We start from the raw sequence: 23,391 nt of genomic DNA on the forward strand, positions 1-23,391 counted from the left end.
TGGAGCCATTGTTTCTCCACCACATTTTACCTACAACATTGCTGGAGCCATTGTTACTGCACTGTATGTTATCTACAACATTGCTGGAGCCATTGTTACTGCACCATATGTTACCTACAGCATTGCTGGAGCCATTGTTTCTCCTCCATATGTTACCTACAGCATTGCTGGAGCCATTGTTTCTTCACCGTACATTATCTACAGCATTGCTAGAGCCATTGTTCCTCCACCATATGTTACCTACAGCATAGCTGGAGCCATTGTTCCTCCACTGTATGTTACCTACAGCATTCTTGGAGCCATTGTTTCTCCACCATATGTTACCTACAGCATAGCTGGAGCCATTGTTCCTCCACTGTATGTTACCTACAGCATTGCTGGAGCCATTGTTTCTCCACCATATGTTACCTACAGCATTGCTGGAGCCATTGTTTCTCTACTGTACTTTACCTACAGCATTGCTGGAGCCATTGTTTCTCCTCCATATGTTACCTACAGCATTGCTGGAGCCATTGTTTCTGCACCGTATGTTACCTACAGCATTGCTGGAGCCATTGTTTCTGCACCATATGTTACCTACAGCATTGCTGGAGCCATTGTTTCTCTACTGTACTTTACCTACAGCATTGCTGGAGCCACTGTTTCTCCTCCATATGTTACCTACAGCATTGCTGGAGCCATTGTTTCTCCTCCATATGTTACCTACAGCATTGCTGGAGCCATTGTTTCTGCACCGTATGTTACCTACAGCATTGCTGGAGCCATTGTTTCTGCACCATATGTTACCTACAGCATTGCTGGAGCCATTGTTTCTCTACTGTACTTTACCTACAGCATTGCTGGAGCCACTGTTTCTCCTCCATATGTTACCTACAGCATTGCTGGAGCCATTGTTTCTCCTCCATATGTTACCTACAGCATTGCTGGAGCCATTGTTTCTGCACCGTATGTTACCTACAGCATTGCTGGAGCCATTGTTTCTGCACCGTATGTTACCTACAGCATTGCTGGAGCCATTGTTTCTGCACCGTATGTTACCTACAGCATTGCTGGAGCTCTGTGAAGAGCAGCATCATCCTAAGTGCAGCTTTGTGTGTGAGTGGAGCAGAACGGATCATCATCTCCCTCTCAGCCGACCTTCTCCAGAGGACGGAGCAGTAAATGCACAGAGCGCGGCCTGGTAGGGATAATGTCTGCTGACCCGTACCGGCACTACAGCCCCCACCATTGTTAGAGGATGGCGGAATACGCTGGGGATCGTTGATCGCATGCTCGTCCATCAGAACATTCCCCTTCCGAAACTGCGAGGGCCGCAACTAAACTAGGATTCACCCTCCCGCCGGGAATAACTCGCCCGGCCTTGGAGTATAGATTTACTTAAGACGCCGGGAGGAAGGGGGGGGGCAGAAGAAAGAAATAGATGAGCCCCTACTGGGCTTCTCCTGGCTCACGCCACAGGGAAAATATGGCACCGGCTACGTGAAATGTGTTCTACGATGCCAACGCATTTTATGCCAAGGAGTAAAAAGCTTTAAAAAGGTACAACTGGGGGTCCTTAATGTGGGACCCCATGTAGCTGCAGCTTAGCTGGAGGCTTTCTTCTCGCGGTACACAGTATGGCGGTCACAACCCCCGAGGTGCCAAGATCTGTGCCGCCAAGATCTGTGCCGCCAAGATCTGTGCCGCCAAGATCTGTGCCGCCAAGATCTGTGCCGCCAAGATCTGTGCCGCCAAGATCTGTGCCGCCAAGATCTGTGCCGCCAATTTCCGCGAACTTGTGCAACGCGCCTCTCCAGAACTACAACTCCCAGCAGTGAGCGGGTCAAGCTAATGGGAGTTGTAGTCCTTTCCCCGATACCTCGTCTCCTTTCCCTCTGAAATGAGGACAACAGAACCTGTGCGGGGAGAGTGGGATCGGAGGAGACAATAGGAATAAATTATCTGGCGGCATTTTATTTTTAGCCCGACCAGCAGCAGCAGCACGATCCCAGGATTGATTTTTTTTTTTTTTTTTTCTGTCTGTAGCCGACTTCGAAACAAAAAAAAAAAAAAAATAATAAAAAAGGAAAGGCGGGTTTCTGCTCCGAAAACCTCAAACGTGCCAACGGGATACTAAAAATACTCCAATGGGAACCCAAGATGAAAGGATCCTCCCCTCCGGGCAGGCACCGAGGAGTTCGGTGCCTTTCTTGTATCCGCACTGATGTCTTCATTTCCATGGAAATTAAAGGGGAGCTCAAAATATCAAAATCTGAACGATCCGGATCCTGGAGGACCCAATGAGTCTCTATCAATGCGCATGGTGCAATTCCTCACTTCTCCTGCGGGCGTGCTGCAGGGAAACATAGCACTTGCAGCAGATAGCTGTCCGATCACAGGCGATCGCTGGGATTTGCAGCAGCAGAAGACGTTATGATCAGGCTATGGCCCAGATACTACCGTGTTTTTCCAAAAATAAGACACTGTCTTATATTTTTTTTTGCCCCCCAAAAAAGCACTAGGGCTTATTTTTGGAGAAGGTCTTATTCTTAGAGAAACACAGTTGGGGGTAAGTTTACCCCCCAAAAAAGCAGATCCCCCACTTTCAGGAGACTCATACTCACCAGACCAGGACGTCTGCGTGGCTCCCAGGTCCTCCTGTGATCTCCGGTTGGTGCTGCACGCCGTCCTACCCTGCTGCTGGCTGACACACACAGCAGATCACACACACAGCAGATCACACACACAGCAGATCACACACACAGCAGATCACACACACAGCAGATCGCAGATATACACAGCAGATCACACACACAGCAGATCACACACACAGCAGATCACACACACAGCAGATCACACACACAGCAGATCACACACACAGCAGATCACACACACAGCAGATCGCAGATATACACAGCAGATCACACACACAGCAGATCACACACACAGCAGATCACACACACAGCAGATCGCAGATATACACAGCAGATCACACACAGCAAATCGCAGGCACACACAGCAGATCACACACAGCAGGGCACACAGCCGATCACACACAGCCGATCACACACACATACACACACACACACACACAGCAGATCACACATACAAACACACAGCAGATCACACACACACAGACAGCAGATCACACACACACAGCAGATCACACACACACAGCAGATCACACACACACAGCAGATCACACACACACACACACACACACACAGCAGATCACACACACACACACACACACACACACAGCAGATCACACACACACACACACACACACACACACAGCAGATCACACACACACACACACACACACACACACACAGCAGATCTCACACATCCGATCACAGATACACACATCCGATTGCAGACACACAGCAGATCACACACACACACTCACATCACATCCAGCACTTACGGCAGCAGGGAATGAAGCAAGTCACGTGTCTGGCCGCAGGTCCTGTTCGTTGCGGTCCACTGCACTGCCTCTCAGGATTCTGCGGCGAGAAGAGATCGGTGTCGCTGGATGAGGTGAGTGTGTATGCGATCCGATGTTTGTGTGTGTGATTTGATGTTTGCGTGTGATCCGATGTTTGTGTGTGCGATCAGATGTTTGTGTGTGAGATCTGGTGTGTGTGTGTGTGTGTGTGTGTGTGTGTGTGTGTGTGTGTGTGTGGGCTGATGTGTGCGGGTGTGTGATCACTGCAGGTCCTGCCGCTCAGTGTCGGGTGAGTGTAATTGCCGGGTGCCGCTGTGTATAATGAAGTGTCCTGCAGTATCTGTATCTTTTTTAGCTGCACGGACACTTCATTATTGATCCGTGACTAGGGCTTAGTTTCGGGGGGGGGGCTTATATTTAAACCTTTCTCCAAAAATGCTGAAAATCCCGGCTAGGGCTTATTTTTGGGGGAGGTCTTATTTTTGGAAAAACACGGTATCTTGGCACCCCATATTAAGACTACACTCCCCTTTAGGCTATGTGTCCACGGTAGAATGTACCTGCGGATTTTTCTGCATGAAAATCCGCGACTTTCGCGGCAAATCCGCACCTTATTTTTGCCGCGGATTTGCCGCGGATTTACCGCGGATTACCGCGAAATTGCCGCGGATTTTGATGCGGATTTTTTTTTTTTTCCCCCATTCTATACCCAAAATCCGCACCAAAATCCGCAACAATAATTGACATGCTGCAGATTTTTCCGGATCAAAATCCGCGACAAATCTGCCGCGGAAAAATCCGCAGCATGGACACAGCATTTCCAAAATGCCATTGAAATGGCTTGGAAGTGCCGCTGCTGCAGATTTTCGGAAAATCCGCGGTAAATCCGCGGCAAAATCCGCGCAAAATCCGCAGCATGGACACATAGCCTTAAAGGGATATACGTGATTGCACTGATTGGATTAGAAACCTCAGGATCAGAAAAACATGGCGGCTTTCTTCCAGAAACCGCACAACACCTCTCTCCCCACCCCCACCCCCACCAATTAACACCAAAGAAGCAATCAGAGGTCTCGGGGTGTGCTCGGACATTACAAAGCTCCGAATCGTGTGGGCAGCCTGAGACCCGCTCATTTCCCAGCCGAAGCGTGAACACAAGATGTGGTGGTTTTCAGGGCATCTCAGTCGGGATGATAAGCAAATACGGCTGATTGACTGGCAGATCGTCAGCGGAGCTTTGTAGCAGCTCCAGCTCCCCCCTCCCCCCCACTCGCTATAACAAAAGTGCTAATTGGAAGCGCGGCAGCAACATCAGAGCTTTGATGTCGGCTTCAAATATGAACTTGAGCTGACTTTTTCGACTCTGTCCAACTGTATTAAACGCCTGAAATATGGAGTTCACAGGAGAGAGAAAACTTTAGTGTGAATACTGATTCGCTCAGACACCTATCGGAGGTTAACGAATTCTGCAGATGGACGCAACGGAAACCCGGGCCGCCCGACGCGTTTCTGTATTCCAGGCGAATAGCCCGGCCTGGAAGTGTGCAGCCGCAAGGTGATGATGCTTATGTATATTTCAGGGGTATCTGTAGCCAGACAGCCCCCTATAGAAGCCGAGTGCACCGATCCGCCGGGCTCCTTTAAGACCTGGAAGCGGGGAAAAAAAAACGCGGCCGGCGCGATGCTGTTTAATATTTAACGTCTGCTTGTTATCACCGGGCACGACGATTTGTGAGATTTGCAATGTGCGGATGAGCGGGTCCACTGGAAAGAGGGAAAATAGAAAAAGAAGAGAGATTTAATTCTCGGAGGAGAAATCGGGATAAAACGGTCACCGGCGCCAATCAGCTGTCAGGGAAAAGGGAACGAACAAGCGCAAGACACAAGCCGAATCAGACGGCACCGGAGCTGCAGACGGTCACGTCAGGATGATGCCGCAACATAGGAGCCATCACTCGGGGGGACAGAAGGGACCTCACTGCAGGGAGGGGAGTATGGGGACGGGGGAGACACGGCCGGACAGGAGACGCTGCAGGGAGGGGAGTATGGGGACGGGGGAGAAACGGCCGGACAGGAGACGCTGCAGGGAGGGGAGTATGGGGGAGACACGGCCAGACAGGAGACGCTGCAGGGAGGGGAGTATGGGGACGGGGGAGACACGGCCAGACAGGAGACGCTCGCTGCAGGGAGGGGAGTATGGGGGAGACACGGCCAGACAGGAGACGCTGCAGGGAGGGGAGTATGGGGGAGACACGGCCAGACAGGAGACGCTGCAGGGAGGGGAGTATGGGGGAGACAAGGCCGGACAGGAGACGCTGCAGGGAGGGGAGTATGGGGGAGACACGGCCAGACAGGAGACGCTGCAGGGAGGGGAGTATGGGGACGGGGGAGACACGGCCAGACAGGAGACGCTGCAGGGAGGGGAGAATGGGGGAGACACGGCCAGACAGGAGACGCTGCAGGGAGGGGAGTATGGGGGAGACAAGGCCGGACAGGAGACGCTGCAGGGAGGGGAGTATGGGGACGCGGAGAGACACGGCCGGACAGGAGATGCTGCAGGGAGGGGAGTATGGAGATGCGGGGAGACATGGCCGGACAGGAGATGCTGCAGGGAGGGGAGTATGGGGACAGAGGAGACACGGTCGGACAGGAGACGCTGCAGGGAGGGGAGTATGGGGACAGAGGAGACACGGCCAGAAAGGAGACGCCGCAGGGAGGGGAGTATGGGGACGCGGGGAGACATGGCCAGAAAGGAGACGCCGCAGGGTGCGGAGTATGGGGACAGGGGAGACACGGCCGGACAGGAGACGCCGCAGGGAGGGGAGTATGGGGACGCGGGGAGACAAGGCCGGACAGGAGACGCTGCAGGGAGGGGAGTATGAGGACAGAGGAGACACGGTCGGACAGGAGACGCTGCAGGGACGGGAGTATGGGGACAGAGGAGACACGGTTGGACAGGAGACGCCGCAGGGAGGGGAGTATGGGGACGCGGGGAGACAAGGCCGGACAGGAGACGCTGCAGGGAGGGGAGTATGAGGACAGAGGAGACACGGTCGGACAGGAGACGCTGCAGGGACGGGAGTATGGGGACAGAGGAGACACGGTTGGACAGGAGACGCTGCAGGGAGGGGAGTATGGGGACGCGGGGATACATGGCCGGACAGGAGACGCTGCAGGGAGGGGAGTATGGGGACGGGGGAGAAACGGCCGGACAGGAGACGCTGCAGGGAGGGGAGTATGGGGGAGACACGGCCAGACAGGAGACGCTGCAGGGAGGGGAGTATGGGGACGGGGGAGACACGGCCAGACAGGAGACGCTGCAGGGAGGGGAGTATGGGGGAGACACGGCCAGACAGGAGACGCTGCAGGGAGGGGAGTATGGGGGAGACACGGCCAGACAGGAGACGCTGCAGGGAGGGGAGTATGGGGGAGACAAGGCCGGACAGGAGACGCTGCAGGGAGGGGAGTATGGGGGAGACACGGCCAGACAGGAGACGCTGCAGGGAGGGGAGTATGGGGACGGGGGAGACACGGCCAGACAGGAGACGCTGCAGGGAGGGGAGAATGGGGGAGACACGGCCAGACAGGAGACGCTGCAGGGAGGGGAGTATGGGGGAGACAAGGCCGGACAGGAGACGCTGCAGGGAGGGGAGTATGGGGACGCGGAGAGACACGGCCGGACAGGAGATGCTGCAGGGAGGGGAGTATGGAGATGCGGGGAGACATGGCCGGACAGGAGATGCTGCAGGGAGGGGAGTATGGGGACAGAGGAGACACGGTCGGACAGGAGACGCTGCAGGGAGGGGAGTATGGGGACAGAGGAGACACGGCCAGAAAGGAGACGCCGCAGGGAGGGGAGTATGGGGACGCGGGGAGACATGGCCAGAAAGGAGACGCCGCAGGGTGCGGAGTATGGGGACAGGGGAGACACGGCCGGACAGGAGACGCCGCAGGGAGGGGAGTATGGGGACGCGGGGAGACAAGGCCGGACAGGAGACGCTGCAGGGAGGGGAGTATGAGGACAGAGGAGACACGGTCGGACAGGAGACGCTGCAGGGACGGGAGTATGGGGACAGAGGAGACACGGTTGGACAGGAGACGCCGCAGGGAGGGGAGTATGGGGACGCGGGGAGACAAGGCCGGACAGGAGACGCTGCAGGGAGGGGAGTATGAGGACAGAGGAGACACGGTCGGACAGGAGACGCTGCAGGGACGGGAGTATGGGGACAGAGGAGACACGGTTGGACAGGAGACGCTGCAGGGAGGGGAGTATGGGGACGCGGGGATACATGGCCGGAAAGGAGACGCCGCAGGGTGCGGAGTATGGGGACAGGGGAGACACGGCCGGACAGGAGACGCCGCAGGGAGGGGAGTATGGGGACGCGGGGAGACACGGCCGGACAGGAGACGCTGCAGGGAGGGGAGTATGGGGACGCGGGGAGACACGGCCAAACAGGAGACGCTGCAGGGAGGGGAGTATGGGGACGCGGGGAGATACGGCCGGACAGGAGACGCTGCAGGGAGGGGAGTATGGGGACGCGGGGAGACACGGCCGGACAGGAGACGCCGCAGGGAGGGGAGTATGGGGACAGGGGAGACACGGCCAGACAGAAGACGCTGCAGGGAGGGGAGTATGGGGACGCGGGGAGACACGGCCGGACAGGAGACGCCACAGGGAGGGGAGTATGGAGACGCGGGGAGACACGGCCGGAAAGGAGACGACGCAGGGAGGCGAGTATGGGGACGGAGGAGACAAGGTTGGACAGGAGACGCTGCAGGGAGGGGAGTATGGGGACGTGGGGAGACACGGCCGGACAGGAGACGCTGCAGGGAGGGGAGTATGGAGACAGGGGAGACAAGGCCGGAAAGGAGACGCTGCAGAAAGGGGAGTATGGAGACAGGGGAGACACAGCCGGACAGGAGACGCTGCAGCCAAAAGGAGACGAGGCTGGAGATACAGCAGCCATGTGAAACAAGTCCAGGGATGCTGTAGGGAGGGGAGTATGGGGATGCGGGGAGACAGGAGACGCTGCAGTGAAGAGGAGTATGGAGGCACAGGGATAGATGGTCGGACAGGAGACGCTGCAGGGTGTGGAGTAGGGGGACGGGGGAGACACGGCCGGACATGAGATGCTACAGCCAAAAGGAGACAAGTCGAAAACACTGAGATGGGAAAAAAGTCCTGAGACACTGCACCTATGGGAGACATGTCCGGAAACACTGCAGCCATTGAAGACAAGGCCGGAGATGCTGCAGTCATAGGAAGTCTGAAGACAATGCAACTGGTAAAGTCCGGAGATGCTGCCACGCAAGACAAATCAGGAAATCAGCTATGGAAGACAAGTCAGATACACCGCAGCCATGGAGGACAAGTCTGGAGATGTTGAAGCCATAGGGGCAGGTTCCGGCCACACATGCGGCTCACAGTAGTGCGAGGAACATGTGGACTGGTGTTGTCGCATTCACAAACTTTGGTGAAATAGCCGCACCAAATAATGTAACGCTGGAGATATTCGAAACCTGGAAACCAGAGGGGTGCGACGCCAGAGGGGTGCGACACCAGAGGGGTGCGACACCAGAGGGGTGCGACACCAGAGGGGTGCAACTGTGTGGCTCCTGCTCCAGACTGAATAAAGCCAAAAGGTTGTGAAAATGGTTTCCATTTTGTCCGCATTGCCACATCAGTAACGTCTCCGTCCTGTGATCTCCGCTTTTTCATCACTTTTCCCTCTGCAATATCAGTGCATGTATACTGTCACAAACCACCGGGGGGGTCACTCAGAAATCCCCCGCGCTGGCTACCAGTACGTCACAATCGGGGGGTAACAAGTGGGGGTCACCCCTCCTTTATACCTCCCGACCGACAGACAGAGCACGTGACGCGCTCTCTAGCGCCCCTCTTATAGTCAGGCCAATTATGGAATTGCCCAACAATAAGCAAGGAGGCCGCTATACTACTTATGCCGATTATTGAAGGGTCCCCGGTGAGAGTAGGGTATATATTCCCCCGACCTCCGCGGGCGGAATATATAAAACCTCCCCGAATCTCACTGGCCTCCCCACAATAATCCTTGGCACAACTCGCTGCCACCAACCGCTTCACGGTAACTATTAGCCGAACACACAGACGTGGGATTCAAGATCGAGATAACAGAACAGCCCAAGATTAATTATATACTTTAATCAGCCTAAAGCCACACTAGAAACTACAATATATACAATAGGGAATCTACAGAATATACATATGTCAGAGTACAGTTACAGATAAAGCATGGTTTACAAACAGGCATACACAGTTCCAGCAGTTACCTTGTGCGTCTGGCCACAGGGGGGCGCTGTAGGCCAGGTTTCCAGGAACTCCCACAGATGTTTCCTACACGTGACCCCCAGCGAAAGAACACTGGAAAATGGCCGAAGTAGGGTTATCAACCTGGGCAAATCCAGGTCCCCTCCTACCTTAGTGACCTCAGAGGGAGCACTGCTCCACCCCTGGCTGGAGTTATGGACAAAATCCACAACATGGAATATGGCCATAACTTGGCCTGGGAGCGTCGTAGGCGGACGCCAACGCTCTCATTGTGACAGCTATGAATTTAGCTACAGAATGAGAGGACTCGTGACTTGTCTACTAGTTCCACATTGGCTGATATCACGCCTGGGGTATTTCCCAAGCTCCCGCTCCCATAAAAAGGGTGTGCCAGCATCGTCCGCATGCGGAGACACCATTTTTATGGTTGCCATATTTATCGGAAATATGGCTTGCGAGATATGAACCATTTTTTACTGGAGTCGTTCTGTCTGGATACTTCCAAGCTTGCTAATTAGATAGCAGCTCCTACCACAGGGTCACGGCAGGGAGTCATCCTGTGTCCATTGTTCCCACATCACCTAATTTCCATATCATAGGAGATGGCCATGGGATGTGACACCTTCACAGATGCTGGACATTGAGAACAAGAAGGGAGGGGGGCACTGCCAGGGAGTGATGAGCGATTATGACTGGAAGTCATAATTCATCTTCATATCCCGGGATTTGCCTCACACCTCCCCCCTTTTGAGGGCGCTAGGGGGCAGCACACTCCGGTGTTCCCCCGTGCGCCCGTCCGCGACCTCTCCTTGTCGGGACAGCCCGTCTGCGTTACCGTGGTCACGGCCCCTTTTGTGGCGAATGGTGAAGTTGTATTGCTGGAGCGCAAGGCTCCATCGCAACAATCGCCCATTCGTCCCAGAGACGGTGTGCAACCAGCTGAGGGGATTGTGGTCCGTCTCCACGATGAAGTGGCGCCCGTATAGATAGGGTTGCAGACGCTGCAGGGCCCACACTATGGCCAGGCACTCCTTCTCCATCGTGGAATAGGCCACTTCCCTTGGTAACAGCTTCCTGCTCAGGTACAAGACTGGGTGCTCTTGGCTCGCAGAGTCCACCTGGCTGAGCACCGCACCGAGGCCGAAGTCACTGGCGTCGGTCTGTACTACAAACGGCCGCGTGAAGTCGGCTGCCTGTAGCACGGGCGGGCTGGACAGGGCGTCCTTTAGGGCCTGGAAGGCTGTCTCGCAGTCCATTGTCCAATCGACTGCAGAGGGCAGCTTCTTCTTGGTGAGGTCCGTCAAGGGCTTTGCCAGGCTACTATAGCGTGGAACAAACCTCCTATAGTACCCGGCGGTCCCCAAGAAGGACATCACCTGCTTCTTGGTCCTGGGGGTGGGCCAGGATGCGATGGCCTCCACTTTCTCAGGCTCGGGCTTCAGTGTTCTCCCGCCTACCCGGTGACCGAGGTACTGGACCTCGCTCATGGCCAGCTGACACTTTCCCGGCTTGATGGTCAAACCTGCCCGGTGGATCCGCCTGAGCACCTGTGCTAGATGCTCTAGGTGGTCCTCCCAGGTGGGACTGAAGACGGCAATGTCATCCAGGTACGCGGCCGCGTACCCTTCAAGTCCCTTGAGCAGGGTGTTGACCATCCGCTGGAAAGTGGCAGGGGCATTCCTCATCCCGAATGGCATCACCGTGGACTCGTATAGTCCAAATGGGGTAATAAAGGCAGAGCGTTCCCTGGCCTTGCGAGTCAGGGGGATCTGCCAATATCCCCGGCTCAGGTCCATGATGGTCAGGTACTGAGCCCCGGCCAACTGATCGAGCAGGTCATCGATGCGTGGCATTGGGTACGCATCGGCGACCGTGACAGCATTGAGCCCCCTGTAGTCCACGCAGAACCGAGTGGTTCGGTCCTTCTTAGGGACGAGGACTACAGGCGAGGCCCAAGCGCTGTTGGATGCCTGGATCACCCCCAGCTTCAGCATCTCGTCAATCTCCTGGCGCATGTGTTGCTGCACCTCCAGGGAGACCCGATATGCTGAACGCCGGATCGGGGGATGATCCCCAGTGTCCACGTGATGGACAGCCAAGTCAGTCCTTCCGGGCTGGTTGGTAAACAACCCCCGGAAGGGGAGGAGGGTGGCCCACAGCTGGGACCGTTGGTCCTCCAAGAGCTGGTGGCCAACCTCCACATCCTCCATGGATCCGCCTGCCCTAACCTGGGCTAGCATATCCAAGAGGGTTTCCGCTTCTCCCTCCTCGGGCAGGTTGCACACGGGGAGCGCACATGCCTCCCGCTCATGATGTGCCTTCATCATGTTCACATGGAAGGGCTTCCGCCTTCCACGGGCAGGGTCAAGGGTGACCAGGTACGTCACAGGGTTGAGCTGCTGGTACACGAGGTATGGGCCTTCCCAGGCTGCCTGAAGCTTGTCCTGTGGTACGGGGACCAGTACCCACACCTTTTGACCCACTTGGTAGGTCCTCTCACAAGCGTTCTGGTCGTACCAACGCTTCTGATCGGCCTGGGCTTGAGCCATATTGTCGTGTACCAGTTGCGTCAAGGCCTGCATTTTGTCCCGGAAGCGCATGACATACTCGATAACCGACACTCCAGGGGTGGCCAAATCCCCTTCCCAAGCCTCTTTCACCAGAGCCAGGGGGCCCCGCACACGTCGCCCGTACAGGAGCTCAAACGGTGAGAATCCTGTTGAGGCCTGTGGAACCTCCCGGTAAGCAAATAACAGGTGTGGGAGATACCGCTCCCAGTCACGCCCGTGGGAGTCGACCAACATCTTAAGCATCTGCTTTAAGGTGCCATTAAACCGCTCGCACAGGCCATTAGTCTGTGGATGGTACGGGCTGGCCACCAGATGTCGCACCTGGACTTGCTTACAGAGGGCCTCCATCAGCTGGGACATGAATTGGGTCCCCCGGTCAGTGAGCATTTCCTGGGGAAAACCCACTCGGGAGAAAATCTCCAGCAATGCGGTGGCCACCTTGTCAGCCCGAATGGACGACAAGGCCACTGCTTCTGGGTACCGGGTGGCATAGTCCACTACCGTCAGTATGAAGCGTTTCCCGGAGCTGCTGGGGATGGCCAGCGGGCCGACCAGATCCACAGCCACCCTCCTGAAAGGCTCATCGATGATGGGCAGAGATACCAGTGGGGCTTTGGGGCGTGGCCCCGCCTTCCCCACTCTCTGACAGGTTTCACACGAACGGCAGTAGGCAGCCACATCGGCCCCCATTTTTGGCCAGTAGAAATGCTGGTTTAACCTGGTCTTGGTCTTAGCGATCCCTAGGTGTCCGGCCATCGGAATCTCATGTGCGATCCGCAACAACTCCGTCCGGAACGGATAGGGTACCACCAACTGTCGGTCCCTGGGCCACGCCTCCGGTGAACCCTGCTGGACCGTGGCCCGGTACAGCCGTCCTTGGTCCCAGACCACTCGCTCCGGGTCCGAGTCCGAGGGAGGCTGTGCCGCCTGCTCCTTAAGAGCTTTCAGGCTGTCGTCAGCTTCTAACGCTGCCTGAAACCCCTGACTAGATGTGGCCAGAATCGACGAGACTGTCACATCTTCGGTCAGTACCCCGGGACCTGTGTCCTGGCCTCCGCCTGACTCGGCGGCCACTTGGTCAGAAGGGGAAGAGCTATCGGACCTCCGGGAGGCCCCTTGGCTTCCAGCACTCCCACTGCGGGTGACAGCTGCCACAGCCGCTGCGACCGTGGGTCGTGCCTGCTCCTCCTCCGTTCCTGACCAAGTCGCCGGTTCAGGCAGACCTACCTGGCTTCCTGACACCCCGGTTGTGGGGGAACCATGCACCGAGATCTTACCTGGGAGCACTTCCGCTCCTGGACCGGCCCCAATCTCACCTGCCTGTTCCCCTCCTGCAGCAACAGAACCCCGCTGTGAAATCTCTGGGGACCCCACATTTGCTGTGGTAGCCCCCACCCCACACACTGGTCCTCCCCCTGCAGCACCCTGCTCTCTGCTTATCCCTGCAGAGGGCAACAGATCCCAGCTCACAGGCTGATTACTTGTAGAGGCATTGTCACACCTTTCTCTGACCCCCTCCCCTGTCACAGCTGCAGCTGTGTGTGTGTCTATGGTGTCTGTGCAAGCAGAAATATCAGAGTTCACTCCCTCCTCCCTTACATCATTCATAGATAACACATTAACATTGTTAGGAGTCATGTCAGTACGGGCTGAAGGTTCAGCCCTTGGGGGGGGCCCAAACTGGGAGGTTATCTGCCCCAAATCTGTCCCAAGTAGCACGTTTGCAGGGATCCGATCAGTTACCCCCACCTCCCTCACCCCTCGCCCTGCGCCCCAGTCCACATAAATGTCAGCAACAGGCAGCGCCGGGTCAATGCCTCCAATCCCGGAGACAGCGAGGGTTTTTCCCGGGATCAAGTCTTGGGGGGACACCATGTCAGGCCGCACCAGAGTCACCTCCGAGGCGCTGTCTCGCAGTCCTATGGTCACAGACCGGCCGACGGTGACAGGTTGGAAGCTGTCCAGGGACCTACCACCACCCCCACCCACACAATACACCTTGGGCGGCCCTTGGGACGGGGACGGAGCCGGGGCCTTGGGACGCTGAGGGCACATGGCCTTGAAGTGTCCAGGTAAGTTGCACTGGTGGCACCGTCTTGGTTCTGCCACGGGCCTGGAGAGGGGAGTTGAGGGGGACACCCCCTGCAGTCTAGGGGCAGGTGGGGCAGTCGCAGAGTTCATCTTACCCCCTCTCCAGGTGCTGCTGGTGGCTGCTCTCCTGGCCTCAGGAGCCCGATTGTTGGTGTAGTCATCGGCCAGGGCAGCTGTAGCCGTGGACCCCTTTGGCTTCTGGTCTCGGATGAACTGGCGGAGATCCTCAGGGCAGTTCCACAAGAGTTGCTCCGTGATGAACAAGTCCAGGATCTCCGGTCCGGTGGAAAGCTGCAGGCCTTGGGTCCAGTGGTCGGCAGCTCGGGCAAGTGCCCGCCGGTGGTCAGCCCAGGAGTCCTTTGGTCCCTTTTGCAGGGTCCGGAACTTCTTGCGGTAGGACTCTGGAGTGAGGTTGTACTGTTGGATCAGGGCCCGCTTGATGGTGTCGTAGCCCTGATCTGCCTCAGCAGGCAAGTCCCCAAGGATATCCAGGGCCTTACCCCTTAGACGGGGGGTCAGGTATTTGGCCCACTGATCCTTGTCCAGATGGTGCTGCAAGCAAGTCCGTTCAAAAGCAGTCAGGAAAGAGTCCAAGTCTCCATCCTTCTCCAGCACTGGGAAGTCCTCAACACGGACCTTTGGAAGTTTGGTGTTTTGAAGGTCACATGTGGCTGATAAGGGCCGGAGCTGAGCTAGCTGCAGCTGGTAGTCACGGTCTGCCTGTCGCTCTCGCTCTTCACGCGCTGCTTGCCGTTCCGCAGCCTCAGCGTCACGCGCTGCTTGCCGCTCCGCAGCCTCAGCGTCACGCGCTGCCTGTCGCCCACGCTCGGCCATGAGTATCTCGTAGGTATCCCGGTCTCCAGCCATAAGCCTGGCCAAGGCAGCTTGAAGGAGGGCCTCTGCACCTCTCAGGCCGGAGGGATTGGCAAGTGGTGATCTGCGGCACGCTGCAGAGCCAGGTGATTCACTGTCCATTTCAGAGCGGAGGGCTGGCATCTGGCTCGTTGAGGACCCTTGGGCGAGCTCCTCCTCATTTTGTCCAGCAGTGCCAGGTTGTGCGATGTCCTCTGCAGAGCTGTTCTCTGGCGTCTGGCTCCTGGAGGACTCGTGGACAACCTCCTCATCGTCTCTGGCCTTAGCATCGGCCATTCCTTTGGCTTTGCTCCTGGTGCTCTCAGCCATTCTTGCAGACTTTTGGTCACTGACACAGAACTGACACCTGATGCCTCCACACACCTTACAGTATCTGCACTCTGACACTCTAGTGTTGAGCTAGTCTGAAGACCCCAGCAGCCACAGCTGCTGCAGGCAGTCTTTAGTGTCTGGGAGTATGGGTCTCACACTCACACTCACTATTATCTCGATCCCACCGCTATGCCACCAATATGTCACAAACCACCGGGGGGGTCACTCAGAAATCCCCCGCGCTGGCTACCAGTACGTCACAATCGGGGGGTAACAAGTGGGGGTCACCCCTCCTTTATACCTCCCGACCGACAGACAGAGCACGTGACGCGCTCTCTAGCGCCCCTCTTATAGTCAGGCCAATTATGGAATTGCCCAACAATAAGCAAGGAGGCCGCTATACTACTTATGCCGATTATTGAAGGGTCCCCGGTGAGAGTAGGGTATATATTCCCCCGACCTCCGCGGGCGGAATATATAAAACCTCCCCGAATCTCACTGGCCTCCCCACAATAATCCTTGGCACAACTCGCTGCCACCAACCGCTTCACGGTAACTATTAGCCGAACACACAGACGTGGGATTCAAGATCGAGATAACAGAACAGCCCAAGATTAATTATATAATTTAATCAGCCTAAAGCCACACTAGAAACTACAATATATACAATAGGGAATCTACAGAATATACATATGTCAGAGTACAGTTACAGATAAAGCATGGTTTACAAACAGGCATACACAGTTCCCGCAGTTACCTTGTGCGTCTGGCCACAGGGGGGCGCTGTAGGCCAGGTTTCCAGGAACTCCCACAGATGTTTCCTACACGTGACCCCCAGCGAAAGAACACTGGAAAATGGCCGAAGTAGGGTTATCAACCTGGGCAAATCCAGGTCCCCTCCTACCTTAGTGACCTCAGAGGGAGCACTGCTCCACCCCTGGCTGGAGTTATGGACAAAATCCACAACATGGAATATGGCCATAACTTGGCCTGGGAGCGTCGTAGGCGGACGCCAACGCTCTCATTGTGACAGCTATGAATTTAGCTACAGAATGAGAGGACTCGTGACTTGTCTACTAGTTCCCCATTGGCTGATATCACGCCTGGGGTATTTCCCAAGCTCCCGCTCCCATAAAAAGGGTGTGCCAGCATCGTCCGCATGCGGAGACACCATTTTTATGGTTGCCATATTTATCGGAAATATGGCTTGCGAGATATGAACCATTTTTTACTGGAGTCGTTCTGTCTGGATACTTCCAAGCTTGCTAATTAGATAGCAGCTCCTACCACAGGGTCACGGCAGGGAGTCCTCCTGTGTCCATTGTTCCCACATCATCTCATCTCCATATCACAGGAGATGGCCATGGAGGTGTAACACCTTCACAGATGCTGGACATTGAGAACAAGAAGGGAGGGGGGCACTGCCAGGGAGTGATGAGCGATTATGACTGGAAGTCATAATTCATCTTCATATCCCGGGATTTGCCTCACATATACATGTATATACAGTACAGACCAAAGGTTTGGACACACCTTCTCATTCAAAGAGTTTTCTTTATTCTCAGGACTCTAAAAATTGTAGATTCACATTGAAGGCATCAAAACTATGAATTATCACATGTGGAATGAAATACTTAAAAAAAAAAAAAGTGTGAAACAACTGAAAATCTGTCTTATATTCTAGGTTCTTTTGCTTTGATTATTGCTTTGCACACTCTTGGCATTCTCTTGATGAGCTTCAAGAGGTAGTCACCGGAAATGGTTTTCCAACAGTCTTGAAGGAGTTCCCAGAGATGCTTAGCACTTGTTGGCCCTTTTGCCTTCACTCTGCAGTCCAGCTCACCCCAAACCATCTCGATTGGGTTCAGGTCTGGTGACTGTGGAGACCAGGTCATCTGGCGTAGCCCCCATCACTCTCCTTCTTAGTCCAATTGCCCTTACACAGCCTGGAGGTGTTTGGGGTCATTGTCCTGTTAAAAAATAAATGATGGTCCAACTAAACGCAAACCGGATGGAATAGCACGCCGCTGCAAGATGCTGTGGTAGCCATGCTGGTTCTGTATGCCTTCAATATTGAATAAATCCCCAACAGTGTCACCAGCAAAGCCCCCCCACACCATCACTCCTCCTCCACCATGCTTCACGGTGGGAACCAGCCATGTAGAGTCCATCCGTTCACCTTTTCTACAAAGACACGATGGTTGGATCCAAAGATATCAAATTTGGACTCATCAGAGCAAAGCACAGATTTCCACTGGTCTAATGTCCATTCCTTGTGTTCTTTAGCCCAAACAAGTCTCTTCTGCTTGTTGCCTGTCCTTAGCAGTGGTTTCCTAGCAGCTATTTTTACCATGAAGGCTGCTGCACAAAGTCTCCTCTTAACAGTTGTTCTAGAGATGAGAAGGTGTGTCCAAACTTTTGGTCTGTACTGTATATATCCCACAGTCTGGGGCGCCAGTAACAAGGACGGGGTTACGGGGGCAGCGGCTTCTAATGACCGTGACTCAGGATCGCCGGCGATAATAGGCAGAAGCCGCCGTGCCGCGTGTTTACACATAAAGGCGAGGAGATAAGAGGCGCCCGTGTTTTCTATCTCACACCCCAACTTTGAGCCGGTAATGACACGCGCACTCATTATAAGCTGCTAATGATCAATTACTTGGCGATATATTCACTCCGAGCGCTGCCGCCGTGTAATTGGTCCCGTCTGGGTGGGAGGGTGCGCGCTCGTCTCCACTCGTTAGAAATACATATATATTTAACGGGTGGGGAGGGGGGAGCTGGAAGCATGCGGCGTGTACTGCACGGCGACAGGGGGGAGAGCCTGTGAGCAGGGGAAGGCGCTGGTCCTTAAACCATGCACCTACAGAGTGCCACGGTTCCGCTGTGCGGAGCATTTTACATTTGAAAATGCTCTGCTATGTGTCCTGTGCACTTGCTGACAGGTTGTCTTTCAGCACTAGGGTCCATGCTGGTTTTGGGAGGTGCCTTCACAGATGTGCCTCATTCCTGGTGATTGCTCTGTTTCTTTACTAGGCTTTCTCTGTCTGAACTTTGCCAGTCGTACTTCGCGCAGTGTGCTCTTGGCTCCCATTTGATGCAAGTGTTCTGATCTTGGCTTCTGACCTCTTCCTGACCACGTCTCTGTCTGCTCCCTGAACCTTATACGTCACTTCCCGGCTTATGACCTTGAACCTCTTCCTGACCACATTCTCTGTCTGCTCCCTGAACCTAATACGTTACTTCCCGGCTTCTGATCTCGTCTGTCTGCTCCCTGAACCTTATACGTTAACTCCTGGCTTCTGACCTCGGACCTCTTCCTGACCATGTTTCTGTCTGCTCCCTGAACCTTATACGTTAACTCCCGGCTTCTGACCTCGGACCTCTTCCTGACCATGTTTCTGTCTGCTCCCTGAACCTTATTCGTTACCTCCTGCCTTCTGACCTCGGAGCTCTTCCTGACTAGGTCTGAGAGCTCCCTGAACCTTATTCGTTACCTCCCGCCTTCTGACCTCGGACCTCTTCCTGGCCATGTCTGTCTTCTTCCTGAACCTTATATGTTACCTCCCGGCTTCGGACTTCTTCCTGACCATGTTTCTGTCTGCTCCCTGAACCTTATTCGTTCCCTCCCGCCTTCTGACCTCGGACCTCTTCCTGACCATGTCTGTCTGCTCCCTGAACCTTATACGTTACCTCCTGGCTTCTGACCTCGAACCTCTTCTTGCCCATGTCTCTGTCTACTCCCTGAACCTTATACGTTACCTCCTGGCTTCTGACCTCGGACCTCCTGCTGACCATATCTGTGAGCTCCCTGAACCTTATACATTACCTCCTGGCTTCTGACCTTGGACCTCTTCCTGACCACGTCTCTGTCTGCTCCCTGAACTTTATACATTACCTCCTGGCTTATGATCCCCCCTTTTCTGACTACCCTTCTATTCAGTGTCTAGCATCACACAGAGGTTCTGCTCATCCTGAGCCTCCTGCTTCCTGAAGACGTATAGTCATCTAATGGACAACTCTGCCACCGAAACGCCCAAATGAAATTGGTGAAAAAACAGAGAGCTGTAATTATTTAGGTAGCTCTTACGGCTGCCATGGTGCAGCATCCCTTTAACAGTCCACAAGGCGCAGCGTTTCGATGCCTCCAGAGCCGCCGTGATGGATAGAGACGACGCAGACGCCACTTCCATTCAGTGAAGCCATCAACCAGCCGGACACGTGCGGGAAAACCGTCCACAATGGAGAGCAGGAAAGTGAATTTGCCGAGCAGGACGGGAATTATGGCCTCACGTCCCGAGGACGAGCTCGCTCTGGAGTGCGCTAATGCGATTGTCCGGCCGCAGGAGACTCTTCAGTATTGGAGAAAGCACCGGATGGATCTGTAATCAAATATCCCTGGGAAATAGTGCCCTGATGAGAAAACATTAGCCGGCATCATGTGACCTGCCACAACCAATATGGCAGCCACGACTGATGCCCCGGGGGTTGTCACTCAGCTCCTGCAGGCTCCTGAGCCAGCACAGATTTACATTACCCTGCCCTGGACCACCAGGGTTGTTACCATTATCTCCCTTCACTGCACTGGACTTCCAGGGTTTCCATTATCTCATGCACTGCCCTGGGCCTCCAAGGTTACCACTATCATCTCCTTCACTGCCCTGGACCTCCAGGGTTGTTACCATTATCTCCTTTACTGCTCTGGACCTCCAGGGTTGTTACCATTATCTCCTTCACTGCCCTGGACCTCCAGGGTTGTTACCATTACCTACTTCACTGCCCTCAACCACCAGGGTTGTTACCATTATGTCCTTCACTGCCCTGGACCTCCAGGGTTGTTACCATTATCTCCTTTACTGCTCTGGACCTCCAGGGTTGTTACCATTATCTCCTTCACTGCCCTGGACCTCCAGGGTTGTTACCATTACCTACTTCACTGCCCTCGACAACCAGGGTTGTTACCATTATGTCCTTCACTGCCCTGGATCTCCAGAGTTGTTACCATTATGTCCTTCACTGCCCTGGATCTCCAGAGTTGTTACCATTATGTCCTTCACTGCCCTGGATCTCCAGAGTTGTTACCATTATGTCCTTCACTACACTGGACCTCCAGGGTTGTTACCATTATCTCCTTCACTGCACTGGACCTCCAGGGTTGTTGCCATTATCTCCTTCACTGCCTGGACCTCCAGGGTTGTTGCCATTATCTCCTTCACTGCATGGACTTCTAGGGTTGTTACCATTATCTCCTTCACTGCCCTGGACCACCAGGGTTGTTACCATTATGTCCTTCACTGCCCTGGATCTCCAGGGTTGTTACCATTATGTCCTTCACTGCACTGGACCTCCAGGGTTGTTACCATTATCTGCTTCACTGCCCTGGATCTCCAGGGTTGTTACCAGTATCTCCTTCACTGCCCTGGATCATCAGGGTTGTTACCATTATCTCCTTCACTGCCCTGGACCTCCAGGGTTGTTACCATTATCTCCTTCACTGCCCTGGACCTCCAGGGTTGTTACCATCATCTCCTTCACTGCCCTGGATCTCCAGGGTTGTTCCAATGTTCTCCTTCACTGCCCTGGACCTCCAGGGTTGTTACCATTATCTCCTTCACTGCACTGGACCTCCAGGGTTGTTACCATTATCTCCTTCACTGCCCTGGACCTCCAGGGTTGTTACCATTATCTCCTTCACTGCCCTGGACCTCCAGGGTTGTTATCATTATCTCCTTCACTGCACTGGATCACCAGGGATGCTAATATTAACCTATACACTGCCCTAGACTACCAGGGATGTTATCACTAATCCCTTCATTGACCTAGACCACCAAGCATATTGACCCCTTCACAGCCTCAGACCACCAGTATTCTTAACATTGACCTCATCACTGTCATGCACCATCAAAAAAATGTTAAAACTCCTTCACTGCCCTAACCCACCAGGGATACTAATATTAACCCATTTGTGGACCTAAACCCCTTTTGATAATATCATTAACCCCAATCCTTCACCTAGTCCACCAGACAATGAGACTAATGCACTGCCATTATATTAATGAACCAGGTGGCTCAGGCTGAGCAGTGCTTGTCCATGCAGGAGGGAAGATACATAGGAAAATCTCAGCATAACCCAATAATATATATTTTGGAGATGGGATTTATGCAAATAGTCAGTGTTCCTCAATAGCAGGGCAGGTCTGCGGTGTGGTAGCGCGGTATTCCGGCTCAGCACGTGATGGCGGTGCGCTCCCACTCCTCCTTACTCCACAATTATCCTAATCAAAAAGCCATTTCTGCATCATGGAGAGGCCTGAAATAGCCGGGGTTCCCCCGTCTCTGGAGCGCAGCGTGGAATTCCAGACACCGGCCATTAATTCTGCCAGAGCGCCACGCAGACTATCCCTGAGGTCTCCGCTAATGGCTGTGGCGCAGTGAAGGATCTGTCATGTGAGCGCCGCCGTCCCGGCCCGATCATTTTGTAATGATGTTGTGTAGTGATGAGAGCGGCGCTGGGATAACGAGCGCGGAGACACCCGGGCCGAGCCTACGAGGGATAGGGGGGTTCGGGAGATCGCACCGCGCCCCCAACACAACGTGTACCCACACGAAAAACCGCAGACGTGACGACACCGCGATAATGGGAAAGGCTACGTATAGATTTCTCTCCTGTGAGTCATCACTGAGCAGATATGTAACACCGGGGGTCCGGTAACCACTGGGGTCCATGTCTCCTGCAAACCACCTGCTGCAGAACTACAACTCCCAGCATGCCCTGATGCCCAGCACGGCCCATACACAGCGCCATATAATGGGGCCATTCCGGGTACAGCCAGCAGAAAACGGGGTCCGCCTGAGAAGGGTGGGGGACGGCTAATGTCCATCACTATTACCCCCATTATCCGCTCATCCCCCCCGTCACCATACATCCAGGCTCATCATCAGCGCACGAGTACAAGAAGGATTGTCATAGGCCCAAGGAGAGCACACAGCACTGGAGGGATACATGGCTGACACTATTACTCCCTGTTATCAGCCACTACTAGAGGAGTGTAGGACAGGTGAGTACAATCTATTACTCCCTGTTATCAGGCATTACTGGGGGAGGAGACTGTAGGACGGGTGAGTACAATTACTCCCTGTTATCAGCCATTACTGGGGAGGAGACTGTAGGACAGGTGAGTACAATCTATTACTCCCTGTTATCAGCCACTACTGGGGGAGGAGACTGTAAGACAGGTGAGTACAATCTATTACTCCCTGTTATCAGCCACTACTGGGGGAGGAGACTGTAGGACAGGTGACTACAATCTACCGTATTACTCCCTGTTATCAGCCACTACTGGGGGAGGAGACTGTAGGACAGGTGAGTACAATCTATTACTCCCTGTTATCAGCCACTACTGGGGGAGGAGACTGTAGGACGGGTGAGTACAATCTATTACTCCCTGTTATCAGCCATTACTGGAGGATTGTAGGACAGGTGAGTACAATCTATTACTCCCTGTTATCAGTCATAAAGGGGGAGGAGACTGTAGGACAGGTGAGTACAATCTATTACTCCCTTTTATCAGCCAGTACTGGGGGAGGAGACTGTAGGACAGGTGAGTACAATCTATTGCTCCCTGCTATCAGCCATTATGTACCGTTGTCTGACGCTTCCCGTGGCATCACCTCTAGTGGCCAGCAGGGGCAGTGCATGACCCAGGGGCTCGCAGAACACTACACCCTCCACAAGGGGGAGCTCTCTAGGCTTTTCTCCACTTTGAGCCCCCTCTCCGGTGCGGGAGGTGACGGGTAACTGTGGCGAGATT

At 54.5% G+C, this 23,391-nt stretch overlaps 1 protein-coding gene across 1 annotated transcript in view; it reads right to left on the reverse strand.

Moving 5' to 3' along the window:
* MED27 (mediator complex subunit 27) overlaps positions 1-23,391 on the reverse strand; it is a 180,772-nt gene that overhangs the window by 78,543 nt on the left and 78,838 nt on the right. The gene's annotated exons all lie outside the window — the stretch shown is intronic.

Source organism: Anomaloglossus baeobatrachus, chromosome 9 (genome assembly GCF_048569485.1).
Source record: "Anomaloglossus baeobatrachus isolate aAnoBae1 chromosome 9, aAnoBae1.hap1, whole genome shotgun sequence".
Lineage (NCBI taxonomy): Eukaryota > Metazoa > Chordata > Amphibia > Anura > Aromobatidae > Anomaloglossus > Anomaloglossus baeobatrachus.